This window comes from Bombina bombina, chromosome 6 (genome assembly GCF_027579735.1).
Source record: "Bombina bombina isolate aBomBom1 chromosome 6, aBomBom1.pri, whole genome shotgun sequence".
Lineage (NCBI taxonomy): Eukaryota > Metazoa > Chordata > Amphibia > Anura > Bombinatoridae > Bombina > Bombina bombina.
The window spans coordinates 26,972,489-26,992,388 of NC_069504.1; the positions used below are offsets into that span (position 1 = coordinate 26,972,489).

Sequence of the window (19,900 nt, forward strand, 5' to 3'; positions counted from 1 at the left end):
GAGTGGGGGACGTGTGACCAGTGGGGGCGTGCAGCTGAGTGGGGGACGTGTGACCAGTGGGGGCGTGCAGCTGAGTGGGGGACGTGTGACCAGTGGGGGCGTGCAGCTGAGTGGGGGACGTGTGACCAGTGGGGGCGTGCAGCTGAGTGGGGGACGTGTGACCAGTGGGGGCGTGCAGCTGAGTGGGGGACGTGTGACCAGTGGGGGCGTGCAGCTGAGTGGGGGACGTGTGACCAGTGGGGGCGTGCAGCTGAGTGGGGGACGTGTGACCAGTGGGGGCGTGCAGCTGAGTGGGGGACGTGTGACCAGTGGGGGCGTGCAGCTGAGTGGGGGACGTGTGACCAGTGGGGGCGTGCAGCTGAGTGGGGGACGTGTGACCAGTGGGGGCGTGCAGCTGAGTGGGGGACGTGTGACCAGTGGGGGCGTGCAGCTGAGTGGGGGACGTGTGACCAGTGGGGGCGTGCAGCTGAGTGGGGGACGTGTGACCAGTGGGGGCGTGCAGCTGAGTGGGGGACGTGTGACCAGTGGGGGCGTGCAGCTGAGTGGGGGACGTGTGACCAGTGGGGGCGTGCAGCTGAGTGGGGGACGTGTGACCAGTGGGGGCGTGCAGCTGAGTGGGGGACGTGTGACCAGTGGGGGACGTGCAGCTGAGTGGGGGACGTGTGACCAGTGGGGGCGTGCAGCTGAGTGGGGGACGTGTGGCCAGTGGGGGCGTGCAGCTGAGTGGGGGACGTGTGGCCAGTGGGGGCGTGCAGCTGAGTGGGGGACGTGTGACTAGTGGGGGCGTGCAGCTGACGTGGGGGCGTGCAGCTGACAGTGGTGACACTAGCATTTATTATTTGTATTTTTCTTGTATGTCCCGTTTAAATTAATAAATAAATAAGAAAACTAAGCAATATTTTCTTATATTAAAGGGACACACTACTTTAAAGAGATAGATAAACCCTTTGTTACCCTTTCCCCAGTTTTGCATAACCATCTTACAATATATATCTATATCTCTGTAATTACCTTTTTATCTAAGACCCAGCAGACTGCCCCCTCATCTCAGTGCTTTTTACAGTCTTGCATTTTAACCAGTCAGTGCACAGATTAAGTTTCCAGCACATTCTTTAAAATTAAAATTGTTTTCCTGCTGTAGGTAACCAACATGTGAGTCACTTTCACAGTATGCTAAGCTGAGTATAAGCATTATTTTCCATGGGAGTGAGCACAATGTTATGTTTGTGGCACACATGAACTAGCACTGTCTCGCTGTTGTGCAAAGTTTAAAAAGCTAATAAAAAAAATAAAGGGTGTGCTGCAGGGGCTTAGAAAAAGGCAATCCTTAGAGGTTATACAGTATATTAAAATAACAATGCTGGTTATACAAAGCTTAGGGTATTTAAGAAGTTGTCTAAGGTTTTAAACAATAAACATAAATCTTGTTTCGTTAAAGCCACGAATCCTTGGAGCCTTGAAGTGATTGCTTCTAATGATTTGTAAAAACTCTAGATCTCTTGAGAAATGCGTTGGGCTTAATAAAGCTGCTGCATTTTTACACGAAGAAGCTGTAATTCTGTGTCTTCAATAAACTTCCCGATCAATACAAAATTTATCCTGTGAGTACTTTCCTTTTTTGTAATTCATTTCACTGGCATTATTGGGAGTTTTCCCGTAGTTGTGATGAGGAACAGCAGAGTTCTATACAGCGCTGGTCCAGCGCCTCCTATATTGTGTGTATCCTATTGATGGGTGTAATTATACAAAACTATAGATAGTGAGTTTCTGCTCTAAGCCTTTGAAGTTGAGGAGCCAGAGAGGTTTTATGTAGTAGAATTTAGGAGCTGTGCTTCCTGGGGATGTGTCAAGTCTGTGACCTGTGTGCACATCTGGGTCCTCTGTTTTCTAGTAGCGACCCCTGCATTAAGCATGCAAACAATAACTTATGTTATCTGCCTCGCACTCTCTGGCCGTACATTCCTGCGTGCTTTTGTTGTACGGATTGTGTGCCGTTTAATAGGATTTTATTGTGCTTTGGCCTAGAGGCTGGTACTGTTGTGCAACATATAACCAGAAACACTGGTATTGGCTTGCAAGTAGCTGGCATGTGCTGTTCTGGGATTGCTTCCATAGACTGCTCCTTTGTGAAGCATGCACATGTGAAAGCTGCCATCTTTCATGCCAGGGTGCTGCTTTAACTCCTAGGCTGCCACCCATTTCTTGCATTCCTTAGCACTGCCCTCTGGCTAACCAATTGCATAACGTCACCAGCTGCGACGCTACAAAGCTAATGTTGCACACATGTGTAGGCACGACTGCACAGCTCAGGTGTAGTATGGATACCTGCGATGTCTTATGATCCCTCTGCTATACTATTTGTCCTGTAGCTACATTATTTTTGTAAAACCAGCTAAGGAGTAGTTTTATTTGTAATGCTATTGCAGAGCCTGATTTCGGTTACAACATTCTGCATAATTCTAGAGCAAGGGTTGACAACTTATTTTATAGTTTTGGGCACTGTAAGTTGAAAATAAAGACTTTTCTTCTATAAAGGCAAGACGAGTCCACGGATTCATCCTTTACTTGTGGGATATTATCCTTCCTCCTAACAGGAAGTGGCAAAGAGCACCACAGCAGAGCTGTCTATATAGCTCCTCCCTTAGCTCCACCCCCAGTCATTCTCTTTGCCTACTCTAAGTACTAGGAAGGGTAAAGTGAAAGAGGTGATAAAATATTAGTTTTATTTCTGCAAGCAAGAGTTTATTTTAAATGGTACCGGTGTGTACTATTTACTCTCAGGCAGCAGATGGATGAAGACTTCTGCCTGGAGGATGATGATCTTAGCATTTGTAACTAAGATCCATTGCTGTTCCCACAGAGGCTGAGGAGTACAGGAAACTTCAGTGTGAGGAACGGTTTCATGCTATGCAGCAATGAGGTATGTTCAGTCATATTTTTCTGGAGAGACTGTCTATTTCAGAAAGGCTGACATTATACCCAGGAGGGTAAGGGTAAGCAGTAATCCTAGAGCTAAAAGAAGGGCATTACTTAGCTTGCATATGGGGCCAATTACAAATATGGTTGACACTAAATGGCAAATGTTTGTGAGCAAACTTTTTTTGATTTGGGAGTGCTTTAACGTTTTCGGCAAACTTTATTAAGGGCACACATGGCTTAACTTTTGGGTTTTAGAACCCACATGGCTAGTTTTAAACGCTCTGGTGCAGCTCTTTAAGGCTGAGGAGACATCGAGTGAGATGGGCGGGGCCTATTTTTGCGCCTCAGATGCGCAGTTAGTTTTATCAGCAAGCTCTAACTCCTGAGGGCCCTGGTGTATGTTTTGGGCCAAATCGAAGCTTTTACCCCACATTTTCGATCCCTGAGGGCAGGTAGGGCCACATCAGGGCTGTGGCAAGGTGCTGAGAGTGTTGTTTGCGGATCTGGGCCTATTTTCAATCTGGTTTGGAAATTAAGGGGTTAATTGTTAAAAAAAAATTGTGGTGCTATCTTAACTACCTATATTGTGTCTACATACAACATTTTGAAAAATTTGGTGCATGTTTAGGCTGTTTTGCAGAAGGTGTATGCATTTTTTTAAGATTATTTTTTTTCACTAAATAAAGTGTTTTCATGCTTGTTTGTAGTCTATTATTAGCCTGTTCAATATGTCTGACATTGAGGAAAGTCAATGTTCAATATGTTTAGAAGCCATTGTGGAACCTCCACTTAGAATGTCTCCCTCATGCACTGAAAGGTCAATAAATTGTAAAGAACATACTTTAGCTACTAAAAGTATGTCACCGGATGATTCTCAGTCAGAAGAGGATCAGGTTTTGCCAAGTGTCACAACTATTAACTCCCGCACAAGCGACGCCAAGTACTTCTAGTGCGTCTAATTCTTTCACCCTGCAAGATATGGCCGCAGTTATGAATACTACCCTTACAGAGGTTTTATCTAAGCTGCCTGGGTTGCAGGGGAAGCGCAGTAGGTTTGGTGTGAGAACAAACGCTGAGCCCTCTGACGCTTTATTAGCCATATCCGATGTACCCTCACAATGTTCTGAAGTGAGAGATTTCTGATTCAGGAAATACGTTCCCTCAGACAGATTCAAATATGACGGCTTTTAAATTTAAACTAAAACACCTCCGCTTATTGCTCAGGGAGGTTTTAGCGACTCTGGATGATTGTGACCCTATTGTAGTTCCAGAGAAATTGTGTAAAATGGACAGATTCCTAGAGGTTCCTGCCTACACTGATGTTTTTCCGGTCCCTAAGAGGATTTAGGAAATTACTAGGGAGCGGGATAGACCAGGTATTCCGTTCGCTCCCCCTCCTACTTTTAAGAAAATGTTTCCCATATCAGACGCCGTGCGGGACTCGTGGCAGACGGTCCCTAAGGTGGAGGGAGCTATTTCTACCCTGGCTAAGCGTACAACTATATACCTTTTGAGGACAGTTGTGCTTTCAAAGATCCTATGGATAAAAAATTAGATGGTCTTCTGAAGAAAATATTTGTTCATCAAGGTTTTCTTCTCCAACCTATAGCGTGCATTGTTCCTGTAACTACTGTAGCGTCTTTTTGGCTCGAGGCTCTGGAAGATGCTCTTCGGGTTGAGACCCCATTAGATGATATTCTGGATAGAATTAGGGCTCTCAAGCTAGCTAATTCTTTCATTACAGATGCCGCTTTTCAATTGGCTAAATTAGCGGTGAAGAATTCAGATTTTGCCATTTTAGCGCGTAGAGCGTTATGGCTTAAGTCCTGGTCTGCTGATGTCATCAAAAGCTAAGCTTTTAGCCATCCCTTTCAAGGGTAAGACCCTATTCGGGCCTGAACTGAAAGAGATCATTTCAGACATCACTGGAGGGAAAGGCCATGCCCTTCCTTAGGATAGGACGAATAAGATGAGGACCAAACAAAATAATTTTCGTTCCTTTCGAAACTTCAAAGGTGGTCCCTGTACCTCTTCCCCTGCCGCAAAGCAAGAGGGGAATTTTGCTCAATCCAAGTCAGTCTGGAGACCTAACCAGACTTGGAACAAGGGTAAACAGGCCAAGAAGCCTGCTGCTGCCACCAAGACAGCATGAAGGGGCAGCCCCCGATCCGGGACCGGATCTAGTAGGGGGCAGACTTTCTCTCTTCGCTCAGGCTTGGGCAAGAGACGTTCAGGACTCCTGGGCTTTAGAAATAGTAACCCAGGGGTATCTTCTAGATTTCAAAGATTCTCCCCCAAGGGGGAGATTCCATCTTTCTCAATTGTCTGCAAACCAGACAAAAAGAGAGGCGTTCTTACTCTGTGTAGAAAACCTATATTCCATGGGAGTGATCTGCCCAGTTCCAAAAACAGAACAGGGGCAAGGGTTCTACTCCAATCTGTTTGTAGTTCCCAAAAAAGAGGGAACCTTCAGACCAATTTTGGATCCCAAAATCCTAAACAAATTCCTAGGAGTCCCATCCTTTAAGATGGAGACCATTCGGACTATTTTGCCAATGATCCAGGAGGGTCAATATATGACCACCGTGGACTTAAAGGATGCATATCTACACATTCCTATCCACAAAGATCATCACCAGTTCCTCAGGTTCGCCTTTATGGACAAGCATTACCAGTTTGTGGCTCTTCCCTTCGGGTTGGCCACAGCTTCCAGAATTTTCACAAAAGGTGCTAGGGTCCCTTCTGGCGGTTCTAAGGCCGCGGGGCATAGCTGTGGCGCCTTATCTGGACGATATCTTAATCCAGGCGTCAACTTTCCAACTAGCCAAGTCTCACACGGACATCGTGTTGGCTTTGCTAAGATCTCACGGGTGGAAGGTGAACGTAAACAAGAGTTCACTTATCCCTCTCACAAGAATTCCTTTCCTGGGAACTCTGATAGATTCAGTGGACATGAAAATATTTCTGACGGAGGTCAGGAAATCAAAATTTTTATCCATCTGCCAAGCTCTTCATTCCACTCCCCGCCCCTTAAGTGGCTCAGTGTATGGAGGTAATCGGCTTAATGGTAACGGCAATGGATATGGTTCCGTTTGCTCGCTTGCATCTCAGACCACTGCAACTTTGCATGCCCAAACAGTGGAATGGGGATTATGCAGATTTATCTCCTCAGATAAATCTGGATCAAGAGACCAGAGACTCTCTTCTTTGGTGGTTGTCACAGGATCATCTGTCCAAGGGAATGTGTTTCCGCAGGCCAGCGTGGGTCATAGTGACGACGGACGCCAGCCTATTGGGCTGCGGTGCAGTCTGGAATTCCCTGAAAGCACAGGGATTGTGAGCTCTCCTCCCGATAAATATTCTAGAACTGAGAGCGATATTCAACGCGCTTCAGGCGTGGCCTCAGTTGGCGTCGGCCAGATTCATAAGATTGCAGTCAGACAATATCACGACTGTAGCATATATCAATCATCAGGGGGGAACAAAGAGTTCTCTTGTGTGATAGAGGTTACCAAAATAATTCGATGGGCAGAGACTCGCTCTTGCCATCTATCAGCAATCTATATCCCAGGGGTGGAGAACTGGGAAGCGGATTTTCTAAGTCGGCAGACTTTTCATCCGGGGGAGTGGGAACTCCATCCGGAGGTGTTTGCACAATTGATTCAGCAATGGGGCACACCAGAATTGGATCTGATGGCGTCTCGTCAGAATGCCAAACTTCCTTTTTCGGGTCCAGGTCAAGGGATCCTCAGGCAGTACTGATAGATGTTCTAGCAGTACCCTGGTCGTTCAACCTGGCTTATGTGTTTCCACCATTTCCTCTCCTTCCTCGTTTGATTGCCAGAATCAAACAGGAGAGAGCTTTAGTGATTTTGATAGCACCTGCGTGGCCACGCAGGACTTGGTATGCCGACCTGGTGGACATGTCATCTCTTCCACCATAGACTCTTCCACTGAGACAGGACCTTCTGATTCAAGGTCCGTTCCAGCATCCAAATCTAGTTTCTCTGCAACTGACTGCTTGGAGATTGAACGCTTGATCTTATCTAAGCGGGGGTTCTCTGAGTCGGTCATAGATACCTTCATTCAGGCCCGAAAGCCTGTCACCAGGAAAATTTATCTTAAGATATGGCGTAAATATCTTTATTGGTGCAAATACAAAGGCTACTCCATGGAGTAAGATCAGGATTCCTAGGATTTTGTCCTTTCTCCAAGAAGGATTGGAGAAGGGTCTATCAGCTAGTTCCTTAAAGGGACAGATATCTGCTTTATCAATTCTACTGCACAAACGTCTGGCAGATGTTTCAGACGTTCAGTCGTTCTGTCAGGCTTTAGTTAGAATCAAGCCTGTGTTTAAACCTGTTGCTCCGCCATGGAGTTTGAATTTAGTTCTTAAAGTTCTTCAAGCGGTTCCGTTTGAAGCTATGCATTCCATAGATATTAAGCTTCTATCTTGGAAAGTTCTGTTTTTAGTTGCTATCTCTTCGGCTCAGAGTTTCTGAACTATCTGCATTGCAATGCGACTCGCCTTATCTTGTTTTCCATGCTGATAAGGTGGTTTTGCGTACCAAACCTGGATTCCTTCCTAAGGTTGTTACCAATAAGAATATTAATCAGGAAACTGTAGTTCCTTCTCTGTGTCCTAATCCTTCCTCTAAGAAGGAGCGTCTATTGCACAACTTGGACGTGGTTCGTGCTTTAAAGTTTTACTTGCAAGCGACCAAAGATTTCCGTCAAACATCTTCTTTGTTGTCTCTTCTGGAAAACGTAGAGGTCAAAAAAGCTACGGCTACCTCTCTTTCTTTTTGGCTGAAAAGCATCATCCGTTTGGCATACGAGGCTGCTGGACAGCAGCCTCCTGAAAGAATTACAGCTCACTCTACCAGAGCGGTGGCTTCAACATGGGCTTTTAAAAATTATGCTTCTGTTGAACAGATTTGTAAGGCTGCTACTTGGCCTTCGCTTCATACCTTTTTTTATTTTACAAATTTGATACCCTTGCTTCTTCGGAGGCTATTTTTGGGAGAAAAGTTCTTCAAGCAGTGGTGCCTTCTGTTTAACCATCTGTCTTGTCCCTCCCGTTCATCCGTGTCCTGTAGCTTTGGTATTGTATCCCACAAGTAAAGGATGAATCCGTGGACTCGTCATAACTTTATAGAAGAAAAGTAAATTTATGCTTAACTGATAAATTGATTTCTTCTATTGTAAGACGAGTCCACGGCCCGCCCTGTCATTTTAAGACAGATTATATTTTTTTGATTTAAACTGTGGCAAACCTAGCCACTTCTGGACTATAACATAAGAAAGGTTGTCTATAGGCTGTATATTGTGCTATGTAGATGTGACAGACCCTTCTGTCAGCACTGAAAGAGTTAACTGTGTTCAGCTGTAGCCTCAGCTATTGTGCACTGTCATTAATGTTATTGATACACAGTCCATTGTTTAATCAACCTCAGAGAGCAGACCCTAGATGATAAGGAAAGCCAAGTGTGTGTCTGTGTTTAAATTGTTATCAGCTTGAGCAAGGTATTCTATTGTATCATGTAAAAGGGCGTGTTCCCTCCATTCAATGTACAACAGTCTTTCAACCCCCCTTCTGGGGGGGTCAGACCTGCATAAATACTGGGCATATGAGCCTTAATAAAAGTCTTTCTGTTTAAAAACCTGAAAACTGGCTGGGTTGTGAATTGCTGATTCCCTATGCAGGACATTGTTCCCTGGTGTTAACCCTTGGTATCCGGTTGGTACCGTTACAATTGGTGGCAGCGGTGGGATGAACCTTATCGCCCAGAAGAGCAACTACACAAGCCAGTAACCTCAGGAAGAGGGGGATTACTACAATACTGACTAAGATGGAAGGAGTACCAGGGACCGAAGTGAATGGAGATGGATTATTCTAAGCTAAAGAGATTCCCATGCAGAGTGGGCCCACAAGCTGGATCAAGCATCTCAGGGGTGGATACAGGCCAGCCAAGCTACCACCATGGAAGAATTGCGACAACTGATGCTGTTGGAGCAATTCTTTAACGGCTTGTCCCCAGAAGCCCAAGAATGGGTGAGAGATCGAAAACCCCTCACCTTAACCGAAGCAGCCAGATTAGCAGACCAGCATTTTGATGCCAGGAGGCACCATGGACTACAGCCTAACAACGGACGGGCTAATATACAATGCCACACCTGCAAGCAGTGGGGACATATGGCACGTGAGTGCACCCAAAATCGGAGCAGACAAGCTTGGAACCAGGTCAGACAGAACCTGGCCCCAAGGGCGGCTGCTCACCATTACCAAACGGAGCCAGCCGCTCATGAGGTGTTGAGCACCCAAGCCGAGGAACCCCTGGGAATTCTGCATGAGGTGATGTCGGTCCAGGGACTTCGGGATTCGGGAGCTACTTTAACCCTGATAGCTCCCCATTTGGTGCCGGATACAGCACCCACTGGCGGATCCGTGGCAGTACGAGGGGCAGGGGGAGCAGTATACCGATTGCCCACTGCTAGAGTGGAGTACAGACCCCCAGTCACCCCAGCAGCTGCCAGTTACCAACCCCCGGCGCACCGCTATACCACACGGCCTCCGGCCACGAACTACCCTCAGAGAGCCCGGTTCAATTCGCGGGGCTACTCACAACCTATTCGGTGCTTTGGATGTAAGCAACTAGGGCACAAAAGACCAGAGTGTCCCCTAAACGCAGCGAATCAAGCACAGTCCTGGAGAAGACCCGCTGGCGGAATCCCACATAATCCTCAGCCTGTGGCCCGCTACGTAGAGGCGCCAGAATGCTGGGGCAGCCTACATGAAGCAGACCCCGTGCAAGCTGCCCACCGGAATAACCGGCAACGGGTTAAAGTGAATGGGAAGGAGGTCAGTTGTCTACGGGATACTGGTGCTACCATGACCTTGCTTCAAGAGAACTTGGTGCCTGAGAAACAGCACACTGGAGACACTGTGGCTGTGAGGGTAGCAGGGGGCACTGTGTTCCGCCTACCTGTTGCCAGGGTACATTTGGATTGGGGAGTGGGCGCTAGACTTGTGAATGTGGGGGTCAAGAAGGACTTACCTGCTGATGTTCTCCTTGGAAATGACTTGGCCCCCCTTGTTTCTGCCTATGCTCCCATGGATCCCGCTGATGTTAACCCTGTGACTACCCAAGCCCAGTCCCTCCGGGAAGAGACGCTTCCATGTTTGGGGTGGGGGCAGTACTGAGCCAAGTTGGAGCAGATGGCGGAGAACACCCCGTAGCTTACTTGAGCCGAAAGTTGTTGCCCCGGACATCCCCAAGCCGATCCGTTGGGATCAGACTGTGTATGCCGGCTTGGTTCTGGGGGAGCATTGTGGCAAACCTAGCCACTTCTGGACTATAACATAAGAAAGGTTGTCTATAGGCTGTATATTGTGCTATGTAGATGTGACAGACCCTTCTGTCAGCACTGAAAGAGTTAACTGTGTTCAGCTGTAGCCTCAGCTATTGTGCACTGTCATTAATGTTATTGATACACAGTCCATTGTTTAATCAACCTCAGAGAGCAGACCCTAGATGATAAGGAAAGCCAAGTGTGTGTCTGTGTTTAAATTGTTATCAGCTTGAGCAAGGTATTCTATTGTATCATGTAAAAGGGCGTGTTCCCTCCATTCAATGTACAACAGTCTTTCAACCCCCCTTCTGGGGGGGGGTCAGACCTGCATAAATACTGGGCATATGAGCCTTAATAAAAGTCTTTCTGTTTAAAAACCTGAAAACTGGCTGGGTTGTGAATTGCTGATTCCCTATGCAGGACATTGTTCCCTGGTGTTAACCCTTGGTATCCGGTTGGTACCGTTACATAAACTTCAGTCACCTCTGCACCTTGTAGTTTCTCCTTCCTGTACCTTCGGTCGCATGACTGGTGGGTGGAGCTAAGGGAGGAGCTATATAGACAGCTCTGCTTTATTGCTCTTTGCCACTTCCTGTTAGGAGGAAGGATAATATCCCACAAGTAAAGGATGAATCCGTGGACTCGTCTTGCCATAGAAGAAATCAATTTATCAGGTAAGCATAAATTTACTTTATATAGGAGCAAAGCAAATTTTAAATAAGCATGTTTAACCCCTGATTGAGAGGAAGTGTCACCTTAACACACTCATTTCTTTTATATAGGTGGCAAGAGTCCATGAGCTAGTGACGTATGGGATCCTACCAGTAGAGGGCAAAGTTTCCCAAACCTCAAATGCCTACAAATACACCTCCCACCTCACTCATACCTGAGTTTTACAAACTTTGCCTCCTTAGGAGGTGGTGAAGCATGATGTGCTTTATTTCTTCTGTGAAAGGCGCTTCTAAGCATATTGTAGCCAAGTTCCTCTCTAAGTACAGTGTTTTGAGGGATGTGAATGGAAGTATTGCCTGATGACGCCATGTTTTCGCCTATGGGAAATGTATTCTAGGGCTCTCTGTAAATTCGGTCGTGGGATTAATCTGCTGCCTCCCTTTACAGATAGACATACTCCTCTACCATTACCTCTGCTGATATGTTTCAGTACTGGTTTGGCTCGTGATGACGCAAATTAGGCTCGTGATGACGCAAATTGCATCATTTTATTTTGTCATCATTTGGGCGAGTTGCGTCTTTTCAGTGCGTCGCTCTTGGCGCCAAAATTTGTTATATTAAGCCTCTCCCTTTAATGCTCGCTGCTCTCATATTATAGAGAGCTATGATGCTTGCTTTTGATTTTACTTTTGTATAAGAATTTTATCATAAGCATTTTTTCCCATTCCTGAAACTGCTATATTGAGGAAATTGGATATTTTGTTTAAATATTTTTTTCTTTTTTGTTACATTTTGCAAGATGTCTCAAACTGATATAGCCTCTGATGTTACTGTAGGAACTAAGCTGCCTGAACACAATTCTACCAAAGCTAAGTGTGTTTGTTGTAAACAAGCTGATCTTATTTCTTCAGCTCAGTAATAATTACATGATAATGTTTCTCTGAGTACAAATATATCTACTGTTATTCCTTAGTCTAATGTACCTGATATTCCTGCAGATATAATTTATTTTTATTGCTGCAGCCATAGAGAGGGCTATGACTGGTATACCGCCTTCAAATAAACGTAAAAGGTCTTTCCAAACTTTTCATAGATCTAATGAACTTTGTACTGACCAACAGCATAATGAAATATCCTCTACTGATGAGGGTTCCTCTGACTCAGAGGATCCTGCATCAGAGACAGAAATTGACAAATCTTATTTTTTTTTTTATTTAAAATTGAACATATTCATTTTTATTAAAGGAAGTATTGTTTACTTTGGGTATTGAGGAGTCTAGTCATCCTGATAGCAAAGCTAATAATCGTTAAAATTCTGTATTTAAGACTTCTGAGGATACTCCTGAAGTTTTTCCTATTCCAGATGCTGTCTCTAATATGATTGCTTAAGAATGGTCTAAACCTGGCACCTCTTTTAACCCTTCTTCTATGTTTAAGAAGTTGTATCCTTTACCTTTGGCTAGTCTAGAGTTTTGGGAAAAGGTCCCTAAGGTTGATGGGGCTATTTCCACTCTTGCCAAACGTACTACTATTCCTATGGAAGATAGTACTTCCTTTAAAGATCCTTTATATAGGAAATTTGAATCTTACCTTAGAAGAGCTTATTTACATACGAGCTAGCATTGTTCTTTTACTTCAACATGCTAATCATTTCATTTGTGATGCTATGTTTGATGTCATTGGATTAATGTCAAATCTATGTCTTTAGCTATTCTAATTAGAAGAGCTTTATGGCTTAAATCTTGGAATGCTGACAGTGTCTAAATCGAGATTATCTCTATCTTTTCATAATTTCTTTGGTTCTCAATTTGATTCTATTATCTCCACAATTACTGGGGGTAGGGGTGTTTTTCTGCCCCAAGACAAGAAATACATTTTTTAAAGCTCCCAATCGTTTTTGTTCCTTTCATCAAAATAAAGAACAGAAAACCTCTCCTTCCCCTAAGGCCCCTGGCTCTAATTGAAGACCATCTCCGAATTATAATAAATCCAAGCCTTAAAAGAAACCAAATCCAGTCAATAAGGCTGCATGAAGGTGCGGCCCTCAAACCAGTTCTTCTGGTGGGGGGCAGACTAAAGTTATTTCAAGACATTTGGACAGATTCTCTCCAAAATCAGTGGATTCAGAATATTGTTTCTCAAGGGCATCGAATAGGTTTCAGAATAAGACCTCCCATGGAAAGATAATTTCTTACTCATGTTCCAACAAACCTTGTGAAGACTCAGGCTTTTCTAAAGTGTGTTTCAGACCTAGAGCTTTCAGGGGTGGTTGTACCAGTTCCTCAGCAGGAACTGGTATTGGGGTTTCTATTCAAATCTATTCATTGTCCCAAAGAAGGAAGATTCTTTCAGACCAATCCTGGATCTGAAAACTTTTTTATCATTTTGTAAGAGTCCCAACTTTAAAGATGGTGACTATAAGGACTATTCTTCCTTTTTTTCAGCAAGGTCATTTCATGTCCACAATAGACTTACAGGATGCTTATCTTCACATTCTGATTCATCTAGCCCACTATCGTTTTCGGAGATTCTCTTTTCTAGACAAGAATGACCAATTTGTCACTCTTCCATTTGGCCTAGCAACAGCACCAAGAATTTTCTCGAAGGTACTTGGTGCCCTTCTATCTGTAATCAGAAAACAGGGTATTGCGGTGTTTCCTTATTAGGACTATATCTTTTAATTTAGCAGAATCTCACACAAAACTGTTTCTTCAAAGACATGGATGAAGGATCAATTTACCAGAGAGTTTCTTGATTCCTTAGACAAAGGTCACCTTCTTAGGTTTCCAGATAGATTCAGTGTCCATGACTCTTTCTCTAACAGACGAGAGATGAATGAAATTGGTCTTAGCTTGTCTAAACCTTCAGTCTTCCCTTCATTGGCTATTTGCATGGAAGTTTTAGGTCTCATGATTGCAGCATTGGACACAATCCCCTTTGCTCATTTTCATATGAGACCTCTACAGTTTTGCATGTTGCACCAGTGGTGCAGGGATTATACTCCGATATCACAGTTGATCTACTTAAATCGCAACACTCGACTCTCTCTGACTTGGTGGTTAAACCATCACTTTATTGTTCAAGGGCCCTCCTTTGTTTGTCCTTCCTGGACTGTGATCACAACAGATGCAAGTCTTACAGGTTGGGGAGCTGTCTGGGGGTCTCTGACAGCACAAGGGGTTTGGAATCCTCAAAAGGCGAGGTTACCAATCAATATGTTAAAACTCTCTGCTATTCTCACAGCTCTTCAGGCTTGGCCTCTATTGAAGAGAGAACTTTACATTCATTTTCAAACAGACAATATCACAACAGTGGCATATGTCAATCATCAAGGGGGGACTCGCAGTCCTTTAGCAATGAAAGAAGTTTCTCAGATACTTTCTTGGGCGGAATCCAACTCTTGTCAAATCTCTGCGATTGATATCCCAGGTGTAGACAATTGAGAAGCGGATTATCTCAGCGGTCATTCTCTACATCTGTGGGAGTGGTCTCTCCATCCAGATGTGTTCTTTCAACTTGTACAGATGTGGGGTCTTCCAGAAACAGATCTGATGGCCTCTCGTCTGAACAAGAAACTTCCCAGATACCTTTCCAGGTCCAGGGATCCTCCGGCCGCAATGATGGATGCTCTAGCAGTTCCCTGGTTTTACCAACCTGCTTACATTTTTCTGCCTCTGGTTCTTCTTCCAAAGGTGATCTCCAAGATCATAATGGAACAATCTTATGTGTTAGCACCAGCATGACCTCATAGGTTTTGGTATGCGGACCTTGCCCGAATGTCTAGTTGCCAGCCTTGGTCGCTTCCTATAAGACCAGACCTTATTTCTCAAGGCCCAGTTTTCCATCAGGATCTCAAATCTCCTAAATTTGAAGGCATGGAAATTGAACGCTTAGTTCTTAGTCATAGAGGATTCTCTGACTCAGTAATGAACACTGATACAGGCTCGTAAGTCTGTTTCAAGGAAGATTTATCATAGGGTTGGGAAAAATCTATATTTCATGGTGGTCCACTCATCATTATTCTTGGCATTCTTTTAGAGTTCCTAGGATTTTAGTTTCTTCAGGATGGTTTTGGATAAAGGTTTGTCTGCAAATACTTTGTCTGCTCTTTCTGTCTTATTTCATAGAAAGATTGCTAAGCTTCATGATATTCACTTTTTTTGTTCAGGCTTTAAATCGTATCAAACCTGTTAAAAAAATCAATTTATCCGAACGCGAAAGTTAGGGTGAATAGAACTCTGTCTAGCACCTTCCCGATTAAAAACGGGACAAGACAAGGCTGCCCCCTTTCCCCCCTCCTATTTGCCCTTACGATAGAAGTACTGGCCAGTAAAATCAGGGCACATCCACAAATCAAGGGTTTGTCTATTGGAGGCTCAGAACACAAACTCGCGATGTACGCGGACGATATACTCTTGACGATCACTGATCCTGGCCGATCTCTACCGATGGCCCTGGATGAACTCACAAAGTTCGGCAATGTGTCGAATTTCTTGCTTAACCCCTCCAAATCTGAGATTTTAAACATCTCTGTCCCTCATGAGGAGTTTGAGGCCCTGAGTCGGGACTGTCCGATAAAAATAGCACACCATACCTTAAAATACTTAGGTATCTCAATTGCAGCGAATATAAAAGACATAACAGAGATCAATTATAAGCGTATCAGGGACGAGGTCCTGCGGGATCTGGCAAACTGGAAGAATAAAACCATCTCTTGGTTGGGTCGGGTGGGGGTGGTTAAAATGAATGTTCTGCCCAGGGTCCTCTACATCCTTCAGACCATCCCTTTAACATCAGCCTCACATTATCTGCACCAAATACAGTCAGCCGTGGAGTCATATATATGGAATCGCTGCAGACCCAGGATTAGGAAAAAAACTATTTATATGCCTAGGGATAGAGGGGGCCTAGGTGTCCCCGATCTGCGGGTCTATCAAAGGGCTATATCTCTCCAAAGAATAGTTGAGTGGTGCCAAAACTCGCTGCAAAAGGCATGGATCCATCTGGATAATGCTATCTTGCAGAGGGGTAATACAGGGTCCCTGGCGTGGATTTCCCCCAATAACAGACCAATCATTCTCAAAAAATACCCACTATTGGCTGCGCGTTCTTGGGATGGGATAGATTAATTAATAAGGAATCTGGACTGTCCTCCTTTGACTCCCCCGTCATTCCGTTAAGAGAGAACCCCGATGTGGGAGCAGAGACAGGCCCATACTTCCCAGACAATTTATATAACCTAAGGGACGCAGCAATCCTCAATATCCTCCATCAGGATAAGATGAAAACCAGGCCAGAACTGATTGAATGGGATGGCGCTCTATTCTCATCATGGTTTAGGGAGGCTCAAGTTAGACACTACTTTAGTACACATAAGAACAAGTCTGCCCTGACCAGAGGTAGGACACCCTTTGAGATGCTTTGCACCATGTCACACACCCCAACTCACCTGATTTCGCAGATTTACAAACTTTTGATCATAGGTAACAAGACTCCCCTCCCAACTTACACTCAGGCCTGGCAGGAAGACCTGAGACAAGAAATCACTGATCAAGAGTGGTTAAAGATATTCGAGAGGGCAAGGAGGGCATCTGTCTCAGCTAAAATACAAGAATCACACTATAAGTTACTAAGCAGATGGTACCTCACCCCCCAGAGACTCAAAAAAATATACCCACAGACCGGTGGGGGATGCTGGAGAGGATGTGGAGAGGAAGGCACCCTCATTCATATATGGTGGTCGTGCCCATACATAAAAACTTACTGGGATACGACGCTGGGGGAAATGAGCAGAATACTTGGGGTCATTATCCCCCCAAGCCCTAATTATCTTATCTATCACCACCTACCCAAGATCATAGGGGAGGATAAGTACTTGCTTCTCCTATTAATGATGAACGCTGCAAAGGGTCTCATCCCCTTATACTGGAAAAAACAAACCACTCCAAATATGTTGGAATGGAAGGCTAAGGTGGGAGAGCTATTGAGGTTAGAGAGATATCATTATTTAAGAATCGGTAAGCTTAGCACTCACGAAATGATGTTGCTGACTTGGGAGGGTCGCGGACTGTAACTCAGTGGGCAACAGCTGTTTGTTGTATACTATTCCCTCTTTTTTTTTTTTTTTTTTTTTTTTTTTTTTTTTTCCTCTCTCCCCCCATTTCCTCTCCCTTCCTTAGTCACTTGACACTTTTCACTTCCTCCCTATTCTCTTACTATTTTTCTAATCTGGCTGACTTCTTACTTCTGCATCTGCAGAAGAGCAAATATCAGGTAACAAGATATTCTCGGTAGTGTTAGGAATAAATCCGAGAGCATGTTAAATATTTCCCTCTCTATAACGCCTGATAGTTTAGATCTTTCAAAGCTTATAGATTTAATTTTAGGAAAAATGCTCATAGGTACAGTAAAAGATTCATTGTCAATCATTTAACGGTACTCTATCAAAGTTCTGATGTAAAAGAAAAGATAAGCTACAACTGATGTGCATAATTGTTATTGATACTATGTTGAAATGTTTTACATATGCATATATTCATTGTCAAATCTTTTACCAATAAAGCTTTATTTTGAAAAAAAAAAAAAAAAAAAAAAAAAATCAATTTATCCTCTGAGTCTCGAGTTGGTTTTAAAGATTTTGCAGGCTCCATCTTTTGAGTCTATGCATTCTTTGGATATTAAACTACTTTCTTGGAAAGTGTTATTTCTTTTGGCTATCTCTTCTGCTAGAAGAGTTTCTGATTTGTCTGCTCTCTTGTGAGTCTCCTTTATCTGATTTTTCATCCAGATAAAGCCATTTTGCAGACTTTGTTTAATTTTTTTTCCTAAAGTTTTGAATTCTAACATCATCAATAGGGAAATTATTGTTCTTTCTTTGTGTCCTAATCCTAAGAATACTCTTGAAAGATCTTTACATTCTTTGGATGTGGGAAGAGCTTTGAAGCTTTTGATTCACAAAGCTTATCTGAGGGTGGGGCAGTCTCTGCCTCAGCGAATTACAGCTCATTCTACTAGATCAGTTGCCACATCTTGGGCTTTCAAGAATGAAGCTTCAGTTTATCAAAATTGCAAAGCAGCAAATTTGTGGTCTTTGCATACATTTACTAAACTTTACCATTTTGCTGTGTTTGCTTCTTCGGAAGCAGCCTTTGGTACAAAAAGGTTCTTCAGGCAGCTGTCTGTTTGATTCTAGTGCCTATGATTTGAGTATTTAGATTTTTTTTTTTTTTTTTTAGAAAACTGAATTATTTTTTTGGATTTAATTTCTCAGCGGAAATGGCTGTTTTTATTTTATCCCCTCTCTAGTGACTCATGGACTTCCACATCTTGGGTATTATATCCCATACATCACTAGCTCATGGACCCTTGCCACCTATATGAAAGAAAACATAATTTATGTAAGAACTTACCTGATAAATTAATTTATTTCATGGTGGCAAGAGTCCATGAGATCCACCCAATTTTTTGGGGGTTATTTTTTTATATAAAGCACTTTATTTATCCTGTTCCTCTCTTTTTTATGCTTTTACTCCTTTTTGCACCTCACTAACTTGGCTATACATTAAACTGAGGTATGAGTGAGGTGGGAGGTGTATTAGTAGGCATTTGAGTTTTGAGAAACTTTGCCCCCTTCTGGTAGGAATGTATATTCCATACGTCACTAGCTCATTGACTCTTGCCACCATGAAAGAAAATAATTTAACAGGTAAGTTCTTGCATAAATTATGTTTTTTGCTGGACCTTTTAAATATTCCAGGTGCTGTATTGTTTGGAAAAGTGAACATAAGTTTTAGGGTTTAGCAGTTAATTGTCTGATACACAAAGCTTACTATAGATTTTAATATTTCCATCTAATCTGCCCTCCTGGTCCTGCTTTACATGGGAATGATATGGTCTAACACGCTCTTGCAATATTTCCTCGTTTTGTGCCAGTAGTGCACACAGGGTTTAGACAGCTTAGAGTTTTACTTTTGCCTTTTAACATTTTGTATGATTTGTCAGATCCATATATTTGTTCTCTGGCTCCGGAATTTGAAATTTGCCAACCCCTGCGCTAAAATTCTGCAAATTGAATATTTGCACCGTTATTTGCTAGGTTATCAAACCAAACAATGTGAAGGTTTCTCAATGGCAGACAGTCGCTAGCTTTGTTACACACCATCTCATTAGTGCAGTGTAACCGTAACTCAGGCAATAATGTCTGTGCTGTTGCTGTGATACCGGGCCAGCAGTTTCCTACTGTATGTGACAGAATATTGCTCATTTGTGTGAGATCGCCCTGCATGTTGTGCCAGTGACTGTCAGCATTACTGATGTTTTGCCTGTTATGGCTTCAGACTTTAACCTGATCACACAGTAACTTTATGCCTTGAGGGTGTGGCTGATTGCTATTAATACTTTGCAGGGCTGGGAGATAACAGGTTGTCATGTTTCTGTATAATTCATGGCATTTAAAAGGGAATCACTGATCTGTTGGTTTCACTTCTCTTGAATAAATATTACATCATTTCTTTGTTAATAATTTGTCCTTGTGGTCAGCGTCTGCTTCTGCAGCCAGAATGTTGCACTGGGGTCAGTGTGAGATCCTTATGGTCTGGGAGAGGATTCAGTGTGTTCTGTGCTGAGGCTGAGCAAGGTCTAAACCCAATCCGGTTAAGTACAAAATAGAGGGCTGCTCGGTAACTAGTTATCTGCTCTCATCTAAGGTATTTCAAGAAATCTAGAAAACTTTATAAACTTCTTATCCATTAAGCAAATACTGAAAATGAAATATTAATATATTGTAGATATATAGATTATTTATTGTGTTTAGTTTTGTTGTAAAAATAATTGTCCCACAATCCCTAGAAACACAAATTGCATGACCCAATTTCACATACTGCACAGTAGTGCACAAACCCATTTGCATTTAGCCCTTAATGATCACTACCAAAAGATGCAAATCGCCTGAACCAGC

General features: G+C 43.5%; 1 protein-coding gene across 4 annotated transcripts in view; it reads left to right on the forward strand.

The window, feature by feature from the left end:
- TNPO3 (transportin 3) overlaps positions 1-19,900 on the forward strand; it is a 403,460-nt gene that overhangs the window by 12,484 nt on the left and 371,076 nt on the right. The window contains exon 1 of one of the 4 annotated variants that reach the window (XM_053716337.1): positions 19,516-19,649. The exons of the other annotated variants lie outside the window; for them this stretch is intronic. The gene's annotated coding sequence lies outside the window, so the exon portion shown is untranslated. Of the gene's footprint in view, positions 1-19,515; positions 19,650-19,900 lie in introns of those variants that run through there. 4 annotated transcript variants of the gene reach the window in all.